The 25,026-nt window shown below is 36.5% G+C and overlaps 1 protein-coding gene across 13 annotated transcripts in view; it reads right to left on the bottom strand.

Moving 5' to 3' along the window:
- The window catches only part of Tlk (Tousled-like kinase), a 298,447-nt gene that overhangs the window by 150,990 nt on the left and 122,431 nt on the right, over positions 1-25,026 (bottom strand). The gene's annotated exons all lie outside the window — the stretch shown is intronic.

The following is a 25,026-nucleotide window of genomic DNA, read 5'->3' as shown; positions in this document are numbered from 1 at the left end:
CAATAAAAAACATTCGTTCAATAACGAAGTGATAGTGATAACGAACATGTTAAACAAGTGAAAAGTAATATTTCCTTATGCTGCTCACTATAGCAATTGAAGTTTCAGAAAACCCATTGCTACTTTGAATTTAATCAAAGATTCCATCTACTATTAACGGTGATAAATTATTCAATCGATTACCATTAAGAGTTAAGGTCTGTAAACCTTACCCACTTTTAATTGAAAAAAGCAGTAAATAATTTGCTTGTTGGATAGACTCTATAACAGTTTATAAGAGTATTTACTATATAACCATTACATTCTATTTTAATTAACAATTGCATTTATATACGTTGTATTTGGTTTTTGTTATCTCATTAAGACATAAAATCTAATTAATACAGTTTATTCTATGATTTTCATTATACAATAGCTTCCTCAATGTACCAAGGTCGCCCTCAACTCGACTTGCGCTTCGTTCTAGATGTCGCGTCGCTTCAAAAGACTTCCAGGAAGGTCCCTATCGGCTTTCATAGACTTCCATTACGATATATAAACTACCTACACACAGATCTGAGGAGAAGTTTAGTTGAGAGTATGCTACGAAGTGTTCTAATAAGTATTAGTCCGAAGTTTCAGTTGAAGTGTTTGTGTTGTATTGTCAGTGTAATGGTGAAATAAAGATGGGTATACAGTTGTACAGTGTAGTCAATTATTGTCAAACCCACGGAAAACGTAACAGTATACATTATTGAGAATTTTCTGAATGCCCTTCTTTCTTTGAACTTCGATACGTTGGTTATTCCTGTCAATCCAGAGTTTCTTTTTATGCAAAAAACCCAAGCATTGTGATAATGCGTGTCCACAGTATGTACACGGAAGAGAAGATGTATGTTAGAATTATATTTCATATTGTACAATACTCATTATTACATACAACTGAATTTCGCCCTAACTGCATAAACAAAATGTGATTTTTTGGGAAAGAAAGTTTTTGGCTTTCTACTACTCCATCTGATACAAAAAAAAGGGATGAGAGAATCTTCCAAAGAAAGGAAAGAAGTAATCAATTTGAAACTCTATACATGAATGTGTAGATCATGCAAAGAAGTAACTTTCAGACACAAACTGAAAGAAAGTCCTCCTGAAACAGCTACTTTCATATAAACATTGAATTACACGAAAGAAAATAATTCTTTCGAAACAAATACTTCTATATGAACACTGAATTATACAGAAGATACTTTTCTCTACTCAGTTTGTATTTCAAACATTTGTTGTGGAATAAGAATCAGATATCATTCACATGAGTTCTACTTTGAATGAATGGTAATAAATTGTACTCACATAGAACACTGTCACCCTCACTGGTATACACCGATGTTTCGCCTTAAGACATTTGCCCCAAGGCTCTTCAGTACCAAATTGGATAACATTATAGAAAATACACACACTTCATTCATGAATTACGATTTTGAATGTCACGGAATAAGCTTGTTCTGCTTATGTCATCGATGACATCGTAATGACATTCATTCACCTATTTGATTTAATCCCAGCCAAGAGGAATCTTATTTGAATTGAAGGGGTTATATTTTTAGGAGTGATTAATTTTTTGGGAAAGAAAGTTTTTGGCTTTCTACTACTCCATCTGATACAAAAAAAAGGGATGAGAGAATCTTCCAAAGAAAGGAAAGAAGTAATCAATTTGAAACTCTATACATGAATGTGTAGATCATGCAAAGAAGTAACTTTCAGACACAAACTGAAAGAAAGTCCTCCTGAAACAGCTACTTTCATATAAACATTGAATTACACGAAAGAAAATAATTCTTTCGAAACAAATACTTCTATATGAACACTGAATTATACAGAAGATACTTTTCTCTACTCAGTTTGTATTTCAAACATTTGTTGTGGAATAAGAATCAGATATCATTCACATGAGTTCTACTTTGAATGAATGGTAATAAATTGTACTCCCAAAAAATTAATCACTCCTAAAAATATAACCCCTTCAATTCAAAAAATGTGATTTGTTTTTTATTTATTGGCAATAGAGACATTTGTTATTATTATTATTATTTTGATTGACTGACGAAACTGATGTCCACAAACTTGGAGTGGTCCGTCCTCAAATATCAACCAAGGCTATTGTGCCTTTCTCTTGCCATTCAATTTTTATTGATTTTCATCAAGCCTAGTTCAGTTTTCTCAGTGATTCTATTTACATCATTATGTGAATCTTGCTCCGCATATACCCGACCCATCAAACACAAAAATGTTAGAAAAAAAAATATTTATTTTGCAACATAATCTCCTTGCTGCTCTTATATACATTTCCCAACAACGTTCGACGCCGAAATCACTATATCATCATTGGAAAATCTTTGACCACCGAGCTATTTTTCGAATTTGGGAACAGAAAATAATACTAGGGGGCTAAATTTGACGAATAGGGTGTTCCCACAGGTAGCAACTCCAACTTTTATTCGTTAATTTTGGTCATTGCGACAGTGGATTTGTGAGCTGGTGCATTATCTTGATGAAACAACACTTTTTTATTAGCCAATGGCGGCTGTTTTTGCTTCATTCTTCATTCAAACGTTGAAATGAGTTCGCATAATACTGACCGTTGATAGTTTTACCTTTGTTAAGATAGTCAATGTAAATTATCCCACGCACATCTCAAAAAACTGACGTCATAACTTTGCCTGCAGATGATTTCTGCTTTGTTACTGTGAAACTTCGCTAAACATCCCATTGAAACATCTTCACGGCTCTGTTTTTTCTTGAGTGTGAGCAAATGCGACACTCCTCTTGCACACAGCTTTCTCGTGACGTCAATTCATTTGGTCAACCACTGCGATGCTCGTCTTGGCAGCTTGTACGGCCTCGTTCAAATTCTGCTACCCAATATTTTACTGTTGTAAACGAAGGAGCAGACTCACCCAGAGTCGAATCCAATTCAGCTTTTATATTGGTTGGGCCAAGACCTTTCGAATACAAGTATTGTTCCACATAAGGATGGCCAATTTTCTCTGTTTGCACAAATTCACCGAAAACGTTCGCTATTGATGGCTGTCAAACAAATACTAAAAAACGCAGCGTCTTTAAACTTGAAACATAAGCTTTATGGGTTGTGTACTTTCTAATACAAACAACTACCGCCATCTCTAGGTCAGGCTCACAGCGACAACACCCGTCATACTGAAATGAATAAAAAAAATATATAATGAAGTGTATTTCGATTTGATTCGACAATTTTTAAAAACAAAAATAGTTTTTTGTAGAAAGTGAAGCACTTCACACAAGGCCACCGTCTCTTCTGAGAAACATGTAAAAATTGATATATGATGGAATCTGCCGATACTTGATGAAAATCCATAACTAAGGTATTCTAAAAACACTTTGTGTGATTTTCACTAGACGAGGAGGCCATTGTATGGCGAAACACGTGTTGGGTTTTTGTAAAACTGTCTAGTGAAAATCACACAATAAAGTGTTTTTAGAATATGTAAAAATTAATTCGAATTCACCCCCAACTGCACCAGATATGACCTCGAAATCGATTTTCGAACGAGCAGACGTAAAGGGCGGTTAGAATTTTACCTACTCCATCACCTGTTCTAGTGTAAGGCTTGCCTGTCGAGAGACGCCCGAGAACGCCCGAGGGATTTTCCACGGTTTCCCAGATATATTCCAGACCGACGAAAACGGAACGTGTGAGTTGTCTGCGTCTGTCAGAAACTCGGTTAAAGTTGGTAGTCGGGAGAGAAGTTGGACCGGTTATGTGCATTTGCGGGCTGTAATCCGCCCTAATTGGACAAGTTTGATTGGATGGATACACTCTGGAACAGAAATGGAAAACAAGTTCAACTAATATTTCTTGTTTTCAGTTACCATTCGGCCTGAAAGAGTTTTCTCGTGGAGCTTTTTGGCTTCTGTTCACGACGACAATTTTATTAGACCTTCAACGATACAAAGAGATGTGGGCCAATTTTAATGAAGAGAAATAATTCGAAATGTGAATAACAATTCCATTTTTTTACATCACTGTGTAATATTCCTGTGTTCGGACATTATTGTCTCTTACCCGATTTCACATTTGGACATGTTTAAAAAACACATTTGAATCTCCATATTAACCAACAATGACACATCTTTTTGGCGTTCACTTCTCCTTTTTCATACAGAACGTTGTGATAAATTTCCAAGGAAAGGAAGAAACTAATCAAGTTTAAATAAACTCTTCACGAAAATGTGTAGATCAAGCATAGAAGTTACTTCCAGATATAAACTGGAAGGAAAATCCTTTTCGAAACAACTACTTTCAGATGAACATCGATTCACATGAAAGAAAGAATACTTTCGAAACAACAACTTTTTTATGAACATTGACCTTTACGAAAATCACTTTTTCCTATTTTTAAACCAGACATACATTATGGAACTGAATCATATATCAATCATAGGTACGCTACACAGAATTATAAAACTTCTTTCAATAGGGAATTCCAAACTCTGGCGATTGATAACGGCTACATCTACCAAATTAGTTGTCATTTACTCAGTATGTTTTGCCAAATCACCACAGATGCATAAAGCGTTCAATAACACATGCAAATATTAAAATTGTGGTGGATAAATTTGAGTCAACTGGTTCAGTAACCAACACCCGTACGTCGACGAAACGCAAGATCTGCCGAAAAACATCGCCACTGTCTGTGAGGGTGTGCAGAAGAATCTGAGGCAGTCGATTTCGCATCGCTCACAAGTACTCGGCCTTTCGCAAACCACAACTTGTCGAATTTTGCGTTGTTACTTGAGCCTGCACCCGTAAAAAATCCAACTGACCCAGGAACTGAAGGTAAACGACCATAGACAACGACATGTGTTTGCTGTGGAGTAGTTGGCAACTGACCCTAATTTCCATCATCATCTCCAGCGATGAGGCTCATTTCTGGTTAAATGGGTACGTGAACAAACAAAATTGTCGAGTTTGGGACGATATCAATCCAAATAAGATTCAAGAGCGTCCAATGCATCCTGAAAAAGTCACTGTTTGGTGTGGATTTTGGGCTGGTGACGCCATCGGTCCATATTTCTTTGATAACGACGTTGGCCAGGCCATCACTGTCAAAGGCGAGCACTGGTCGGTGATTACCAACTTCTTTTGGTCTGAATTGGACGATATGGACACCAACATGAGGTTTCAATAAGACGGCGCTACGTGCTACCCAGCTCATGCCACATTGGATATTCTACACGAGCGACTTAAGATCATGGTCATCTCACGTGGAGGTGATGTGAACTGGCCACCGAGATCGTGCGATTTCAACCCGTTAGACTTTTTCTTGTGTGGTTTTTTCAAGTCGTAGGTGTATGCGAATAAGCCACAAACCACAGCGGTCCTCAAAGCCAACATAACTCATGCCATCGGTCAAATTCAGCCTGTTCAATGCGCCAGAGTCATGGAAAATTGGACGTTTCGGATTCACTCCACCCAGATGAGCCGTGGCGGACATTTGAAAGATGTTATATTCCACACATAATGACATCAATAGGTATTTCAATAGCGGACTTCGAAATTTCGGAATGAGATACTTATCTTATAGCTTCATTAGCACCGTTCTGGATAACATTACAAGGTGAAGTACCTATCTCATTCATAACATTACGACTTTATGTCACGGATAAGGCAAATCTACTCGTGTTATGAAGACAGTATGTAAAGACATTCATAGCCATACAGTGTGTCCGCAAAGTATGGAATAAATTCGATATTTCCAAAACCAAAGGTCGTTTTACAAAAACCTGAAACACGTCGATTTTTTATTTTAATATTCCACATTTTACAACAAAATTTCATTATACAGGGTGATCTATATTAATGTGATGAAATCATCGGTAATTTTTTTTAAATGCAACACCCTGTATTTGGTGTCAGTTTTAGATAATCCGCAACGAGCTGATTTCGAAAAGGTATGATACTTGAGGTCTAACGGACAGAATTTGAAAAATGTGCGCTTACAAACTAAATTTTATTGATATCTAATAGAAGTAGAAATTAATTTATTATTTTATATTATTTTCCAATGATAAATTTAACAATGGAAAACTAATCCAGTAATAAATACATGACTTTATTTTAAATGTTCGAACTGTAGTCCTTGCTGTAGTTGACAGTAACCGTGCTAACAAGTATTTCATATTAATTTCAAAAAACTACGCGGCTAGTTTTTTTTTATTGTGAAATGTCATTATTTCGATTGACGTTCAGTAACTGTTAAATAGGACAATAGTTGTATTAATTCGTGAATTTTCTGTAGTATTGCTTCGAATTAATTTGAAGTAGTAATGAATTTAAGTGTAAAGCAAAGAATTGAAATACTTATGATCGCGAACTCAGATGAAAGTGTGTAAATTATTTAATGAAAAATATCCAGAAAGATTCATAACGCAGTCAGCAGTAAGTGAGATTGAAAAGAAGTTTCGAGAAACTGGTACAGTTGAAAATTCTCGCAAATCAGGTCGTCCTTCTGTAAATGGTGATACAAAACTAGATATTCTACTTGCTTTTGAAGAAGATGTGCACACTTCTGTTCGTAAGGTTAGTCGTGATATCGAGGTCAGTAAAACAACTGTACACAAAATATTAAAATTGGAAAAATGGCATCCCTTCAAAATCGAACTTCTACAGGAAATAAACGAGGATGATCCAGATTGAAGAATAGACTTTTGTGAAGCCATGATAGATAACTGTCAATCAGACCGTCTCCTCGTAAAAAATATAATTTTTTCTGATGAAATCACTTTTACATTAAATGGTGGGGTCAACCATCAGAATTGTAGGTACTGGGCCAAAGGAAACCTCCACTGGATACGGGAGCATCATACACAATACCCGCAAAAGGTAAATGTATGGGCTGGCATTGTGAGAAACAGGATCATCGGACCCTACTTTTTCGACGGTACTTTAGACGGGCCAACATACCTTCAGTTCTCAAGTTCTACTTTAATTAATTTATTCCCCAGCAGAATTAGTTTTGATGGAAGTTTATGGTTTCAACAGGATGGTGCGCCTCCACATTATGCTGCAGATGTTCGAAAGTATCTCGACCAAATGTTTACGACGTGCACGTGGACATATTGAATGGCCAGCGAGGTCGCCAGACTTGAATCCGTTGGATTACTTTATGTGGGGCCATCTGAAAAATGTTGTTTATAAAACGAAACCAGCAAATATTCAAGAATTAAAAGAGATAATTCGAACAGAAATAAAACAATATTTCTCAAGAAACCATAAATAAGGTTCAACAAGAATTTATTCAACGTTTAGGTTACTGTCAAATACAGCAAGGACTACAGTTCGAACATTTAAAATTAAGTCATGTATTTACTGTACATTTACCAATGTACTGGATTACTTTCCCATTGTTGAATTAATCATTAGAAAAAAAATATAAAATAATTAATTAATTTCTACTTTTATTAGATATTAATAAAATTTATTTTCTAAGCGCACATCTTTCCAATTCTGTCCGTTAGACCCCAAGTATCATATCTTTTCGGAATCAGCTCGTTACGGATTATCTAAAACTGATACCAAATACATTTGAAGAAATTACCGATGACGTCATCACATTAATGTAGATCACCCTATATAATGAAATTTCGTTGTAAAATGTAGAATATTAAAATTAAAAATCGACGTCTTTCAGGTTTTTGTAAAACGACCTTTGGTTTTGGAAATATCGAATTTATTCCATACTTTGCGGACACACTGTATATGATTTGATGCCAGTCATTTGAATTTTGCTCGAATCGAAGGTACTTTTAGGAGAGATTGTTCCTGGGAAGAAATCGTTTTGGCAATTCACTTTTATAAAAAAAAATGTATGAAGATGGAGAAATGACAGAAACAGTGCAAATCGAAAAGTAAATCACAGCTAAACAGATCACATCCAAAATCACCCTATATCGACGAGAAACTTGTGTCGACACCTAGCGTACTTGAACCAAATTTGCGGAACTCCAGAAGCTATTAAGGATTCGAGCGTGTCCACAATCAGGATAATAGCGCCAACAGCAGAGAGTGCACAGCTAGGGCGTGGTTATCCTCTTTATCGAGATCCCGCCGGGAAACCTTTACACTTCCACCCTTTGACGCGCGGGGAAATCGGCTGGATGCATTTCCCTAATGAAACGATTCTTCACCCTCCGACTTTCGCTTTGGAAAATGATGTTTCAATCGGTGATGACTTTTTAAATATATACTTCATTTTAGGCTGAAACTATCTGGTTAATAACAAGCATTTTTGAAATGTTTGTTAAATTTTGTTGTTTTCAGTTCAAAATAATACTAACAAATATATGACAATTGAATTGAGACTGAATGAAAGATAACCCAAAAAAACTTGAGAAATATCAGCCGTTTTTCTCGTTCACTTTATTGTTTTTACACGATAAATACAGTAAATGTGACGGTATACAGAAACAAAAAATCAGTTTCCTGACTTGAGACGGATTTCCACCAGACAGACAAACCCACAACGAAACAGCAACTGTGTAAATTTCGACAAAACAAAAACATGAGTTGTCAAAATAAGAAACATTTTTGAAACCTTTGTATTGTTGGAGACTGTTTATGTCAACAACGAAATGTCCCGTCGGCAGGCAGAAAGATCAAAAGGTTTCGGTGTGTTGTCTGTGTTTTTGTAAACAGAGTTCGCTATGTGGTGTGAACTGAATAGTTCACTATTTTGTTTTGGTGTGTGACTTCATGTGACATTAATACCTTATCCAAAATGTTAATCTGTGGCGGGTATGAATTTAAATGATCTCACTTGTCCATTAATCCCTGTCATCATTTATCAAATCTGCCATAATTGTATCCGTTCCATAATTTATTCGTCTTCTTAACAATGATATCATCCAGTATCTTGGTGTTTTCGTTTTCACTCAAAATTTTCGATTAATAAAAACACCGTCTAGAGAACGCATGGTGAAAACTGTTGGGAAGTTTTTATATATTTATGATATATCTCAAGGCATCAACGGGTCTAACAGACCTTCGTGTAATGAGTATATTACCATGTCTGTCCAAAGTAATGGAAAAAATTATATACTTCCACATGTTAATAACACATGCTCAAATCAATTCACTGATTCCTTTTTGTCAAAGTGGATTGCAGAAAAAATTATTGTTTCATTCAGGTTCTAGATACAGCAATTGCTAATTTTGATAATAAAAATTTTAATGTGTTAACATTTTTAGATTTTTCGAAAGCGTTCTATTTTATCATAATTTATTATTTAGAAAATTTAAATATTACGGTTTCCCCGATAGTTCGCTTGCAATGTTCAAGGTCGTATTCAACAAATCGAAAACCGGATATCATTTCAAAAGAAAAAACTCTTGACTACGTTGAAAGTAAAGCGGGAGTGCCACAAGAGACTATTTTCGATCCCCTGTTTCTTATTATTTACATCGCTGTATTCTAAAATATGTAAATATGTAAAAGATGTGTTCTAAAATATGTAGTTTCCCTAATGAAGACCTTAATGAAGCACATAGTACGCTCGATAATATCATTGATGTTATATTTGAAAGAGTTCCTCCCATAACTTGAAACTGAACTCGACGAAGCCAGAAATATTAGTTTTATCACCAAAAACATAGGATTTCTTATTCACAGCAGTTATACATAGCAGTTGTTATCAATGATGTGCCGGTGAAAAGTTTAGGATGATGATAGACAATTTCCTCCGTTTAAAATCCTTGTCACTGAAAACTCTATACAGCAACAGGTTTATCCTTGCGCAAAACTCTATGTGAAACTCTTGTTTATTCGAAGTTTACCTATTGTAACAACTTAATGAATTGACTGTCTTAAACAAATTTATTTTCAATAATATTTCATCAATCACATATTTATTTATTACAATACTTAGCAACTAACGCTTAATTTCATTCCACTATTGGAATTTCTTGTTTAGCCGCTCGATTCACTTTCTGAACTGCCCTCTTGGGTCTGTAAGACGTGCTTATGTTGGTAACGGTCCTTTTTAGGAATCTGTAGTCGGTTCGGCCCTAAAATTTTACCGGCGATTCCCGACTGCATTCTTTCGCGGAGATGTCATGTGTTTGTTCGCTGAGTCGGCCAGCATATCGGTCAGGGGCGGCTTCAGATTTGTTACATTATGAAAATGTTATGGTACAATTCTTGTCTTGAACACCAGATGTATTGACCATTACATCCTCCAGAAGACCATCAGTAATTCAAGACATCTGATTACTTCATATAATGTTATATCAAATGCTTGCACTCAGCTATCTATTACTATGATGAGAATAAGCAATAAATCAAAAATGTCCCTCTTCTATACTTGTCCGCCCAAGAATTTTTTGTTCAAAAAAAAAACCCATTCTGGTATTTTTCCGAAGCTCCGATAGTACAGGGAGGCTGCCGGTATCATAACCAATGATCACTCCTCACACCGCAAGGTAAGAGGTTGTTGGGTCCGAGAAGAATGTGTCCCGAGCAGGCGCAATGAGCCACGAATGACCGTCTTCTGCTTGTGTTCGGCCAAGATTTTTGTCGTAGTGCGGTAATCTGAACTATCTTAAAATTCGAGTGTGGAGCATCATTTCACAAAAGACTCCAGTAATCAGAACGACGATTTCAACAGTGTGGTCTGGAGCCTGCGGAGTTAGAAGAGAATATCTTATTAATTAATAAGATCTTACTTTGATGGATGATGAGAACTAAATCAAACTTATCAGCCAGAATCAGGTGGGAAATAGATAGTTCCAATGAATTCGGAATTTCCCAATTTTCATATCGGCTCAATATACCCTCCCCAATACCGTAGTAAGGCTCAAGGTTACTCGTAAGGTCACGTTTGATTGATGTATATAGGCTGAGACCACATATGCTGGACACATGCACAAGGGTCTTGGGCGCACCTAGGCAAGCTCCACACCTGATGTCCCTTGCAGCCACTGTGGAAGACTAAGATGTAGAAAACACCACCGTGGCAGGCAACAATTTTCGAAATCAGCCCATTTAACCTTAGGAAAGCGAAGATAAGGTTCTTTGATAAGCCGAAATTCAGCTTTTGCTGAATGGGTTCCAACTTGGTCATAAAGTTGTCACCTTGCTCAATGTGGAAAACTAAACCAAGTTCATCAGCGATTCACTCATGGTCGCGGACTATTCAGAGAATGGGATCCGAACTATTGATGACTTTACAGGTTCCATTCGGTGTTATTCTATTATGGAGACACTACAAACTCAAAACAAACCAAGGCCTCCCTGTTGTCGGAGGAAGAATAACCGTGGAAAGGACGAGTTAGGAATCACATTCCTATGAGGATATATAATTTTTTGTGTCTTTACTTCTCCAGTGGAATAAAGTAAGCATATTTACAGTAGAAACTTTGTTCTTCTTCGACAATTCCAATATCCTCTGCCCAGTAGCGATATATACTTACTGACTTAACAAATTCATATCCACTAATAATTGCCATATTTTTATGACCGACCAAACAAAACAAAAAAAAAACAAATAACGAGCCCTTCAACACTTTCTTCACTCCATCTATCATTCATCCTTCCAGAGACGCCTGCGACTGGGACTGGGACCCCCAAAAATCGCATCAACCTACACAAATCATCCTCTCGTACGGTTCCGAGCGACGCGCTCGCTTCTTTCACCTGTGAACGATGTAAACGTAGAGGCTCGTAGTGCAGCGCGCGCGATCCCTATATCTATAACTACACAACGAGCCGCAAGGTCAGGTGGTCGGCGTTGAATCGAGTGAAGTGAGAGCGTGAAACGAGGACCAGCCAGCCGGCCGACAAGTCGCAGGGGCGTCGGGAACGTTTAGAGCCGGGGGGAAAATGAATGGAGGGTTGTCATTTATTGTAGTAAAAATATATAATATTGAAGTCATTAGAAAGTCTTTAGGTTGTGTCTCATGTCCTAAAGGTTTATCCGTTTATATCCTCGATAAGTGTAGTCCTCTTAAGCGAATAATCGGTTTGCCTTGCTTCGGCCTGGCTTCCGACAAGAATAAGAATTTAGTTCAAAGGCTTGTAATAATTTTTGAAAAACTTCAATGAAGACCTAGGAATGTTTGTCCGCTGGTCACAAATTTGAAGTCGAAATTAGGCTGTCTGTTTTGTGGCCGAAAATACGACCACAAACTTCTGTTTCAGGAACACACACACACGTCTGATAATAAAAACCCGTAAAATGATACTATAATAATATAATATTTCACTATCGCACTATCTTCACTGTTTGAATTCGCTTGATTCGCTTTCTGAATTCATACTGCCCTCTCTGAACGGGGAGCCGGCCTTTTATATCGGTAACGATTGTTCTAGATTTCCCTAGTGGTCTCTGTTCTCGCCTAGTATTTTCCCAGAGAGTCATACCGCATTCTTACTGGGTGATGTCATGTGTTTATCCGCTGGTTGAGATATCGGTTAGGGACGGCTTCAGATTTGTTACAATACCTTCTTTTCACAATGGCATGCTGCAGACTTTTATTTATCCATTACAGAAGAACATATGCGTTCGTTTATTCACGTGAATGAATATAATTTGTCAGTTCAGCCTTATTTTGAATGAAACACCGACTTACATGGAATCGATTATGGAAGAAATGTTCTAAATGACAAAAAATGGTGTCATTTCTAGCTTAATTCTGTAACAATTCCGACATAATCAACTAAAAAGTTTCTTGTGAATTGTCATTAAGTTTCACAAACATAGATGTTGAAAGAATTTGATGGAATCAAACGTTTTTTACGACAAAATGGGAGTGAAAAGCATGCAATCACGAAAGGATAGTGTCATGAAAGTAGACCGGTGCGCCAAGTTTTGATTTCAGATTTGTGATAGACGAACGAAATACGAAACTATAATAAAACATTTTTCCAAAAACTACCATGAAACGTTAGAACAAATATTTATATTTGCGGGAATGAGAAGATTCAACACTCTAACTACTGTTAGATAACAGTAGTAATTGATAACAGAAGTAATTTTCGCTTCGTATGTGTGAAAATCACTCACGTTTTATATGTACTTGTATTGGGTTTTCAAAAGGCCTGACTATTTATACATCAAATAGCTTACAGTCTACACCTGATAGCGGAGGATCGGTCTACATTTGGACCACAAAGAGAAGTATAAGTAGGTACAGGGCTCCTTGAATATAAGAGAAATTATCGTCTGGGACATACTGGCAAATCAGCATCTATCAGGAAATTTTCCATTAACAATCATAACAATCCCTGAATGGTAAAAAAGGTAGAGGTAGATACTATAAGATTGACTGCTGCTGTAATGTAACCTACTTCCACGCAATGGCTCCCAATATCAAGCCATATTCCATCACATCAACTACGAAGAACTGACGTTCTCATAAACGAGTATAGAAAGATCATTGACAACAGAAATCTACATCAACCGACTGCGATCCAGAAATCCGCCAACAAAAACGGCACAGAAAGCATTAAAAAAAAAACCTACGCATAGTCCCATGAGTACACTACACATCAAAATATTAGCTTGCCCCGTATTACTGAGAAGCCACCTTGCTTTGATCAAAATGTGGTGGACACTCATCATAATCCAAACTCCACACGACAGGAGCATGTACTCTGTACATGTATGGAGCAAGCAAACGTCTTCCTAAGGTGACTACGGAGAGTTTCGGACTTTTTGATAATTTGTCGAAAAGTGATCCATACGATCCTATAACGGCAGCTGCTAAGAATTCCTACTGACAACTGATAGTACATATTGATGGCTTGTTGGACGGATACGTTTGATTGTTGCCTGGTGAGTTTGTTGTATTAATATCGATGATGGTTTTTAGCTCGTATGCTATTAGAAGATCGATCTATATAGTAACTTCACGATGTTAACATACTACCATTAAAAAAAGAAAATTAATCGCTAAAACTGATATTCGGTAAAAGATTAGGGATAACTTCGATGAGTTTTCAAGACACTATTTGAAGAGATATTCTCCAGACTGTTGCTATAGCCTTTGCACTATCAATACTGTATATGTATCAGATAAAATAGCCCTTTGCCATTGTGACCTCTGTTGCTCTGTTGAATAGCAGAGAAACTTAGCTTTCTTAAAATCCCAAACCATTTGAAAAGTAAATAAACATACTTTCAATCGAGGGATTTTCACCAATATTTCAGGTATTGGGCACATAAATGTTAGTCATTTTGAACAAGCAGAAAATATCATTTGATTTGATGGCAATGTTAATTAATATCACACGAAGGTTAACGTTTGAACTTCCACTTGGCCTCGTTAAAACACTGCTTCTCGCAGTGGATACTACACATCTCACTGAAGATATCCCTACACTAGTACGTATCACTTATAAAACAATTCACAATTCACGTGTCACCAATTCCACCAAAATGTTTTCCAAATTTCTAGGGAATTTGTAATTTGACATATACTCAAGTTTTCTGAACACTGTTTTATTATATTTTTCCAAATGAAGCTACTCAATTCATGATAAGACAACATGAGTTGGTCAATCTCAAAAAGAGTTAATTTTAATTTACATAGTTGTCTTGATTCATAAAAGATGTATTTTTTATGAAAAAGAGGCCAAGAAAAAAACGAAATGCATCCTATCTTTCTTAACAGGTATATTGTGCCGAAATAGCATTATTATTTGTGCGGACTTTTTCCACCAGGAGAATGAACCCCTCGTTCCCATTATGGTCGACGCCTCTGGACAATCGGCAGACCTCGCGGTCGTACAACGGATCGATTTCATCTCTCACTCGGTGCACCGACAACAAATGGCCCGACTGAGAGCTTTCGGCATTCCTCTACGGACCGCTTTTACGTTACCTCTGCACGGAATATGGGGCGGCGTAGCGGCGGCTTCCAGCGTGAGGGCGGAAGTTGACGCGGCAAATTTTGAATTGGGGTTGATTCGGCGGTAACTTGTTTCGGGATATTTAGGTTACATTTCAATAGGGAGAACTGAACAGATTCTGAAGGGAACTTTTTCGTTGAAGTGAGGAAATGTTTGCTTCGGTGTCATCGCTAAATTGATTGATAAAGAATATTCAGTTTATTTAGGAAATGAAAATATTCGTTATGAGATTTCATTTAATTTGACTTTTTAGTTAATTAGTTGAAATCTTCAAACTAAATTTTGAACCAGTTATCTTCGGCCCAGTGAGCTGAAATGTTTGACGTTTGTTTGGTTCACATGACAAAGCACGAACAATATAATTCGATAATTTCAAATTCAATATAGAGGATTATAATAAATAGTAATTTATAACTTTAAAAGTAACCCCTATGATATGGGTATCTAATGAAAGCATTTGATGGCGTCATGCTAGATACGAGGTTTGTTAAAAAAATGAGGTGAATTTTCATTTTTCTCAAAAAATATTAATTATTTCTATCTATCTATCTATCTATACAATCGATGTATGGCTAACATTGAATGTAGTGGATGCCTGTCTACTCGATGTATGTTGGTTTTCCTCAAACTCAAGCATCACATCTAATTTGAGTTCATCACTCATTGCATTGGCAGCTGCTTTATTTATCTGCTCACATGACCACGCGAAACTGCTTCTCTATTTTGCTTACTGTTCCTTGAGATATGGGCGATAAATTAGGAAACTTCTCATGAAATAGGCGAGCTACTTCCTATTGATTTGTGCATTTCCGATAATCTAACCATTTGTCAGACTTGAAGTTAACAAACTTTAAACTCAAATTAAAATACTAACAACTAGTGTTGTAACATACCAAACAAGTTAACAATGCGTTTTAAACTAAAGTTGCCACGGAAATTATTTAGTTTTTTCAAAGGATACCATGTAAAAGGAACATTTCTATGGTTTTTGCTTACTTTTTTATTATCAATAACTCAACATGAAATAAGTTTCGAGTATATTGCTATAAGTTTTGAATGTATTTTATATAATTTCCGTAACCACATGATTTTAATTTATTTTATCTTAATTGTTGCAATAAAATTGAAAGCGATAATATTTTTGAACAGAGAATGAAGAGACCGTTCAAACGATATATCACAAGCCTATACTTCCCATTTTAAAAATTGGGGGTTGTACTTGTCATTCGACGGGGGTTGAAGGTAGGGGTGGCATTTTTCCGTTGAAGTATGTCAACTTATAATTTAAATTTGACGTGTTTCGGGGATTTGTTAAAATATATACCGTAACCGAAATAATGAATTTATTCAATTTGACTTTGACATACTATATGAAGGAATGTAATTTTGTTATTTGGTTAAAATATGACAACCTAACCTAACCTATTCATTCAAACCCATATTATTGATTTATTTTCTTTTCAGGTTGCTCAAAATAAACACCTCTTTATCATTGGCCTTCAACCTCACCCTCTAACAAAAAAAAAACATTCTAGCCCTTGACCCTTCCGAAACCGTTTAATTTTTCTCGTATTTTTCCCTCGCTCATGAATATGTAAAAGAAACATGTTAAAATACGTAGCCCCAGCTTGATCAATTCCGGCAAGAAACAATCCAAAAGCGCCTAGTCGCAGGTTCCTCCAGAGCCCTCTAGAAAGTACATTTTACGCCTCTAAAAATAAATGTATCGATTTACTCTTCTGATGAGAGGTTTTGTTGACGGATCCAGGAATGCGCAATGGAAGTGTATAAATATATACACATGGCAGTGCATGAATTATAGAGTAGTTTTTGATAGCTCCTTTTAATGTATTAAACTTTAGGTATATCAAATACTTTCCGCTCCTAACCAGACAAGTTCACTCTGATTTGTTCGATTCATAAACAGATTATTGATCGATGATATGTACACCGGGAAAGAATCATCTTCAATTATTTTTCCTTTTTGTTTTCGTAGGTCTTTTGCAACAGGTAACAAGATCAATTTGAATTTTCGACTCACACTGAAAGTGCAATAAATATCCCACTTTCAATAAAGGGGCTACAACTTGAAATATATCTATCAATTTTCTTCTTTTTTCAATTATAGCCCGTCATTGGTTGAGGAGAAAATAATAAGTCACAACAAAAAAATATAGTGTTTACTAAAATCTACCTACTGGTAAACAAGAGTAATAAATATGATGCACTGTTTGGAATCTTTGGTGTAGTAATGAATATTACTGGAGTTTCTTTCCCAAAACCAAATCGTTATTTTTAACATCTCGACACGTGTTTCGATCACCAAGTGATCATCTTCAAGAGGAAGATTAAACTAGAAACTAACGCGAAACATAAATAGCGTTAGTTTCACCAAGTGATCATCTTCAAGAGGAATATTCAACTAGAAACTAACGCGAAACATAAATAGCGTTAGTTTTGCGTTAGTTTCTAGTTTAATCTTCCTCTTGAAGATGATCACTTGGAGATCGAAACACGTGTCGAGGTGTTAAAAATAATGATTTGGTGTTGGGAAAGAAACTCCAGTAATATTCTTTGAGAGTAATAATGCTCAGCCAAAATAAACCTTGATTTACAGTATAATTTCGCTATTTTATATTTTCATTATACCGTGTCACAATTTATTGCTACTTTCGAACAGTCATGGTAAGTAAATTAATAAATTAGCACTTTTTACATGTATTCTTATAAACAATTGAATATTTATTTATTCAATGAAGTGAAGACGTCGAAGAAATGAACTTTATTATGCCACTGATTCCAAAACTAACCTTTGAAGAAAAGTATCTTCAGGAAATATTGAAACTTTGTGAAGCAAAATTTTCATTTCAATTTCTTCAATAATCCATAAAGGGTGCAGAATTTACAAAATTTAAAATTTATATCAACATATACGAGATAAAGATACAGAATAGCAAAATATGTTTCAAATATGCTTTTTCCGTTAACCAGCTATCGCACGCCTACGAACAACAACTCTCAGAAGTGCGAGCTAAGGACTAACGAGGTCTTAACGTTTAACGTGTAATTCCTAACACGGGTTGGACGATAGCCACGGGATCAAACCAGAAACCGCTCGTATAAATAAAATCAACTAGTGGTAATTAGACCAAAAGTGCTTTTTTTTCATTTCATTAAAGGTATATACTTTTATTTTGTGATGTGATTCGGAAGTTTCTAGTACAATAATTTAGTAAATTATTTTAAATTATAGACGCTAGAAGTCGTTTCTCAGAACATCTCCAACGGCAAACTCAAGAATGGGCACACCCCTATCAATCCACATGTTAAATTAATCCCGATTTGGAGCGGTGTTTATAGTCCCTAAACCTGGTTCAAGACGAGGCAGTTAATGTAAAGCTCGTTCAGTGAAAAGCTCGAACTTGGGAGAGCTTTTGATCAATAAAATCAACGACCCAATTCGAAAAGTTTGCCGTCGTATGGAGTACGGAGTTTCTGAAATTTCGCAGGTTCGTTTGAAGATATCCAATCATTTTTCAACTGAAAATAAGATACCTAGAGTTGAGTTGAATATCAACTTAAGGCAGTTAGATCGTGATAAATTATTTTGAATTCGAATTCCAATTGAATATTTTACACTTTGGCATTAGCTTCACACAGAAGAATAGTAAACTTTCTCAACGACGGGAAAAGAAATGACGTTTGTTATCGGGGTCCTTGTAAAATTAACAAATTGCTAAAATTAGACACGCTGTGAAGGGATGTAAGCGCAGATGACAAAACAGATAACAAAAGTTCAGAAGAAGGTCACCTCAATGTTTTCGAAATTATAGGTATCATCGGCTATCAATACAGAACTGATCTCTTCACCAAAGAGTGCAACAAAAACATTCAAAAAAGGGGTGATCTTTCCAGTGAAGTATTAATACAACGACCAAAAATATAGTTCTTCAAATTTCAAAAATCAATTAAATCCTCAATGGACCAGCAAAGCACATTTGTTTTAAATGTATTATTTTAGAACCAAAAGGATGAAGGAAATCAGTTCACAACTGATATATCGACGATCTATTTTATTAGGGAAAAAAGTATCATTGCATGATCTCTATGGAAATATGAGGTGATTTTGGTTGGTCATATCCTTATACAATAAGAGGTACGGCTATTAAATAACGAGACTGGATGGTTTTATTATGAAACTTATTCTACATTCGAATGCTCCCCTTCAATATACCCTCCCGCCACACACCTCTTCATACGTTTTTTCCATTGATCGAAGCAGTGCTGGAAATCTTTTTTGGTGGGGGACTTTAGGAGCTTTGCCGTTTTTTGCTTTACCGCTTCCATCGACTCCAATAGGGTCCCTTTCAAAGAGCAAATTTCATCTTCGGAAACAAAAAATAAGTCGCACGGTGCCAAATCTGGCGAGTTCGAAGCGTATTCGAGCAATGGGGCGAGTTTATCGACCAAATACTGCTTCACAGATAGCGCGTTATGGGCAGGTGCGTTGTCCTGGTGCAAAATCCACGAGTTGATCTTTCTCCACTCGGGCCGTTTCTTACGAACTCGTAAGAAACGGCCCGTAAGAAACGGCTCGACAAATAGTAAGTCTGGTTGACAGTCTGACCCCCTGGAACCCATTCAGTCATCACGTTAATATCGAAAAAAACGATCAATATTGCCTTGAATTTTGATTTGGACATCCTTGCTCTCTCGGCCCTCACTGAAGTGCTTACACCACTCAAAAACACGCGCACGAGATGGAGAATTGTCCCCATAGCCTTTGGAAACAATATATAGTACTCAGTCGAGTTTTTTTCAATTTAACGAGAAATTTGAGATTGATACGTTGCTCCTGTTTTTTGTCACACATGGTTCTCGGCATGAGAAAAAAATACGTTCGTTTCAAACCGCTACGGCACAAATACTATAATAGTGACGAGAATGTGTTTTGTTACGTGGATGAAGAAGATTTTCAGATACCCAACGCACTACTCGTTTTTTTTTTCCACCCCTTTAGGGCACCCTCTAGGCGCCTAGTCTCGTTTTTTAAAAGCCGGACCTCGTATGCCGCACTAAAAAAGTCAACATCAAATTGTTGAATATCAAACCCCGAATATTAAATTTAAATTGTTTTGAAAATAATGTTTTCTGTTTTTTGTAATATTGCTTTCAAATGATGAAAAATACGATTAAAAGAAGAATATGGGGTCTTCCAACAAGGACTTCCGAATTTTGATAATTAATAACGGCATTCAACAACATGTGCAAATAATAAAATTGTTTTATCAAAATGTTCTGTTCGGGCAACGTACCGCGCGATTCGTTCACTTTACGGTCGCCATAATCGTCCTACCGAGATAACTATTCGCAATGTAATGGATAAATTTGAGTCCACTGGTTCAGTAAATAATCGGCTAACACCAGTACGTAAACGAAACGCAATATATATCAAAAACATCGCCGCTGTCTGTGAGAGTGTGCAGGAGAACTGACCCAGAAACTGAAGGTGAACAACCATAGACAACGAGGTGTGACCCTAATTGTCATCGAAAAATCATCCTCAGCGATACTAATTGGTGTTGATTTCAGACTGGCGTCGTCGGTCCATATTTCTTTGAGAATGAATTTGGCTAGGCCATCACTGTCAACGGCGAGCACTATAGGTCGATGATTACTAACTTCTTTTGGCCTGAATTGGACGATCTGGTCACCAACGACATGTGGTTTCAACAAGCTTATGCCGCATTGGATATTTTGCTCGAGCGATTTGAGGGCATGGTAATCTCACGTGGAGGTGATGTGAACTGGCCATCGAGATCATGTAATCTTTGTATGCGAATAAGCCATCAACCACAGCGGTCCTCAAAGCCAAAATAACCCATGCCATCGGTCAAATTTAGCCTGATTTATGCGAAAGAGTTATGGAAAATGAGGAATGTTCCTCAATTTGGGTTATTAGAGCAAATGTAAGTTTGAACAAAATAAAGTTGAGTTTAATTCATGAGTTTTTCAAATTCACTTCAAAAAGTATTCAAATTGATGTTTCAAATGTTGGGTTTTAATTTTTAAAGGGATTTGTTTCTAATTCACATATTGGCAACAGCGCATATATCAAGTTGAAATAATTTATACGTACCTAGATATTCTACTTTAAAAAAGGAAAATTATCTTAATACATTAACAATTAAGGCAAAATATAAATTATAGTTCAATAACACCTCCACAAGCCACATAAACAACAGTTGTTTTGTTATTTATTTATATAGAGGAAGATAGATTAGGTGCACAAAATGTCATATGTCACAGAATGTCTCGGAACTCGGAACATAAGTAAACAGAACAGCACGCCTCTGAAATATGTCATCTTTGTTTTTCTCATACAGGTAACAGATTCATTGTCCTTTATTAGCTATAACCGATGTTGCCAAATGGGGAAATAGAAACGAATCCCTTTAAATGTTGAATGCATTATTTCATTCCTCTTTTTTAAGTATTTGAAAAATTTTTTAAAGAAAAAGGTTGAAATGATAAGTTTAAAATGCGTGGTTTTAGAGCTCTTTTATGAAAACTACTTGATTTTCGTCAGGAGGAACATACCCCATTGGACGTTTCGGATGCGCTTCACCTAAAGAAGCCGTGGCGAACATTTGAGGGATGTTATTTATATTCCTCACAAAATGGCATCAACAGGTTTTTCAAACAAATAAAAAATCGATGATATCTCATACACACTTTGTTTTATTCAAATTCAAAGATAGGACGCACTTAATGGAAGACCCTACATTATTGCGGAAATATTTAGTGATGTTTGTGTATTTCCGAAAGTTTATATATCTTCATGTCCATTATTATTCTTCCACATATGATTGAAGTTTGTTGTAAGAAACCTTGCTGAGTAATAATGGAATATTATAATTTTTGTAATTGAACCTATGCATTAGAGTTTCAGTGAAATTGTTTTTATTTCAGATTTATTGTTACATGAGAACTTCCAAATCTTCTAGAACCTCCTTCTATTGAAATATAGTCAAATACGATGAATAGACTACTAGATCATACCCTGTAACCAAATGTCAGAGCAGATATAGGTCAGAATGAAAAAAACTGTATACAACTTTTTTCAAATAAAATAGAAATGAATTGAATTAAACAAACCCAAAACGAAGTTATCGATGTTGGAATCCAAACATGGCGGTCGTAGTCGCAATAGAGAGATGGCACTTTCTGGTTAAAATGGAACCGTCATCAGGTTGATTCTCGTGTGCAAAGAGCGAAAGGGGCTGAGCGGGGGAGCGAGGGGGTGTCTAGAATATCTCACTCGCGCCGATCTGGCCGAGGTACAGTTTCGACAAGAGTATGTGCGACACACACAGCTTCCATATTGCCGGATCGGTCTTTCTACACGCGAAACTGAAAATGTCGGCTCTCGGATAAGGATAAACGCAATTCTTGTGTAATACTCGAGGAAAATTCGTCGAAAAATCCAAAGTGTTCGAAAATATCGTTTCAAAGCGCTAATGTTCAGGAATGAAATTTGTTCATGTAAATGTTCAATATTATCCCTTCTAATCCCCAAAAATAGAACAGTTTTTTTTCAACTATGAAATTGCACCGAGTCCCTAATTTTATAATATTAATATTAAGAAATCCAAAGATTTCAGATCGGATGATGATGCTGGTTATTCAATTAAATCTCCCAACTCTCGTGGCCCCAACCAAATCTTGGGGAGACTTCCACAAGTCAGTCCCAAATTTGGTTAGATAATTGATTTATTCATTCTCAAATATGTAAGTCACAACCTTATTACATGAGATAAACAATATACAATTTCATACATTAAATACAGCTTTGAGGTGTTCAAAAATTATATATTATATTTTTTACCCAGTTGAAATAATTCTAATAATAATATTTAAAAGTGAATGCCAAAGAGATGTTGTATTGTGACCACATTTTTCAGCAACACCCCATACCAAATAGATTTTACACAGAATTTAGGAGTTGAAATGAATGTTGATGAATAGAATTTTACAGATGGAGTACTACCTTATAAAGAAATTAAGAACAACAATGAAGTTTTCATAATAAAGTGAAATAGTAAATAATTACAGATAGACCGAATTAAATTTATATCTACATATACGAGATTAAGATACAGAATAGTATTAATCAGCTTTTTAATTACAACCTGCCTGGCCCTAAACGTATACAAACGAATACAGTGATTAATAGAAGTTTTACAAACAGCTCAAAGAGCTATCAGTTTAACTTTTTATTAATTTGAAATAAACGATTTAATTCAGACGAAATTTATTGACTAATATCTCAAATAAGTTGCTACATTCAATGAGAATGTCAATCTTGACATAATGAAAAACTGTGCTTGAGGAAAGATGATTTATGTAGAGGGATGATCGGCAGAGAAACTGCCGAGATTGAGTGTGTTGAGAGAATGAATAGTTGATTTTTTCAACTTTACAACTTTATAAATGAGTATTCCATGAACTTGTGATCCAACACCATACAGCGCTCTTCTCTTTCCTCCCACCAAGGTCCCAACTGTTCCAAAAAAGACAAGCCTAAAAGTAAAGGTGATGACTCTACGAAAACGCTATCTATTGGATCGACGCAAGGTTAGATTAGGTTAGAATCTTGTCCTTGTCTTTCACTGCAAGGCAACTAAACTACATCCACCCAACAAAAAAAGCAACCCAAACAAGGATAGATGCATGATCACCACGCACATTTGCATCTATTGGGTAAAATAAACAAGCCTCCCTAAGCTGGCCAATCAGATTTAACTGCAATCGGCTGGCGAAATTCATTGTTACAGTTTCGGCATAGTCAGTTACGTTTTAACGCCTGTGGTGTGTAAAATGTGAACTACTGATACGGCTGAAGAAACTGCCAATTTGTGTATCTACCTAGACTCCACCTAAAAATGTATCCTATACCCAGCCGCATATTATTAAAAACAAATTAGGTCGTTCCTTAGTATGACTCTATACAAGCAGCCTCGTCTGGGAGATCACGTGGAAAGAGTATATATGAATTTGTGATCCAACACCAGACAGCGCTATTTCGACTCACCAATGTATCATCAGTGATGCTAGGCTGAACCACTCAAGTGTCCCAAAAAGAACAAGCCTGACAGTGAATAAGAAAAGTTATTAGTGCATAAATTGAGTTCTGTTGTTGAATAAGAAGGTATTCATTCTATTATAATGCGGAGATATATATTATCTTCTTCTGAGTTGTGAATAACAGAAACGCATGTAAGTGTTATGGCGTATTTATTTTTGATTTTTGAGAAATTCATTAAGGTAATAATATATTATACTAACAAAATCCACGTCACGAGTTTATAGGTGTCCATTTCACATCATCCACAATGTTTCATATTTGAATTATCGCTGGTAATGCAAAATTATCACAGTTCATTACAATTTTGCAAAAAATGATCTTATCATAAGACAAAAATGTCCAGTTGGTTAGGCTACGTATCGGGCGCGTCTCAAGGTGGCGCATAGGGGAGGACTGGAGGGGAGGGAGGACTGGAGGGGGAGGGAGGACTGGAGGGGGAGGGAGGACTGGAGGGGGAGGACTGCAGGCCAATGTGGCCTCACGGACGGGGTCGCCGGACTCCTAGTCAGTGGCAAAAATAAGTAGGGTGAGGGGAACTAAAACCCCTAAAAGCCTTTGCAAAACATGCCACCGTGGACCAGCCTACTCAAGCTAAAGTGTAAGGAATCGTGCCGACAGCTGAATGGCCGCAGGGTGATAAGCGGTCACGAACGATCCCCTTGGGTGAACGGGGCGAAACCTCATTGTAATCAGCCTACCTGGTAATGCGGGGCTCTGCCAGAGGTGACCAACTCTTCCCTTGCTACTCGTGAGAACACATATGAATGAAACAATAGAAACAACAAAAACCAATCCCGAGGCTGGACAGAAGTGCTCACCTCAATCTAAGGTGGTGTCTGGGGATGAAAAGAAATGTCCACCCCAATCTACCGCTTGGAATGAGGCTGGACATAGCAGATCACCTCCAACAGCAAGGGCACTTCTTGCGGAGGGCGCCAAGGGCTCTGCCTTGAATGA

Source organism: Leptinotarsa decemlineata, unplaced genomic scaffold (genome assembly GCF_025532065.1).
Source record: "Leptinotarsa decemlineata unplaced genomic scaffold, Ldec_3_MD MMD2_tig00001064_RagTag_RagTag, whole genome shotgun sequence".
Classification (NCBI taxonomy): Eukaryota; Metazoa; Arthropoda; class Insecta; order Coleoptera; family Chrysomelidae; genus Leptinotarsa; species Leptinotarsa decemlineata.
Note: the sequence above shows the minus strand (reverse complement) of the source record. Positions and strands in the feature narration are given on the sequence as shown.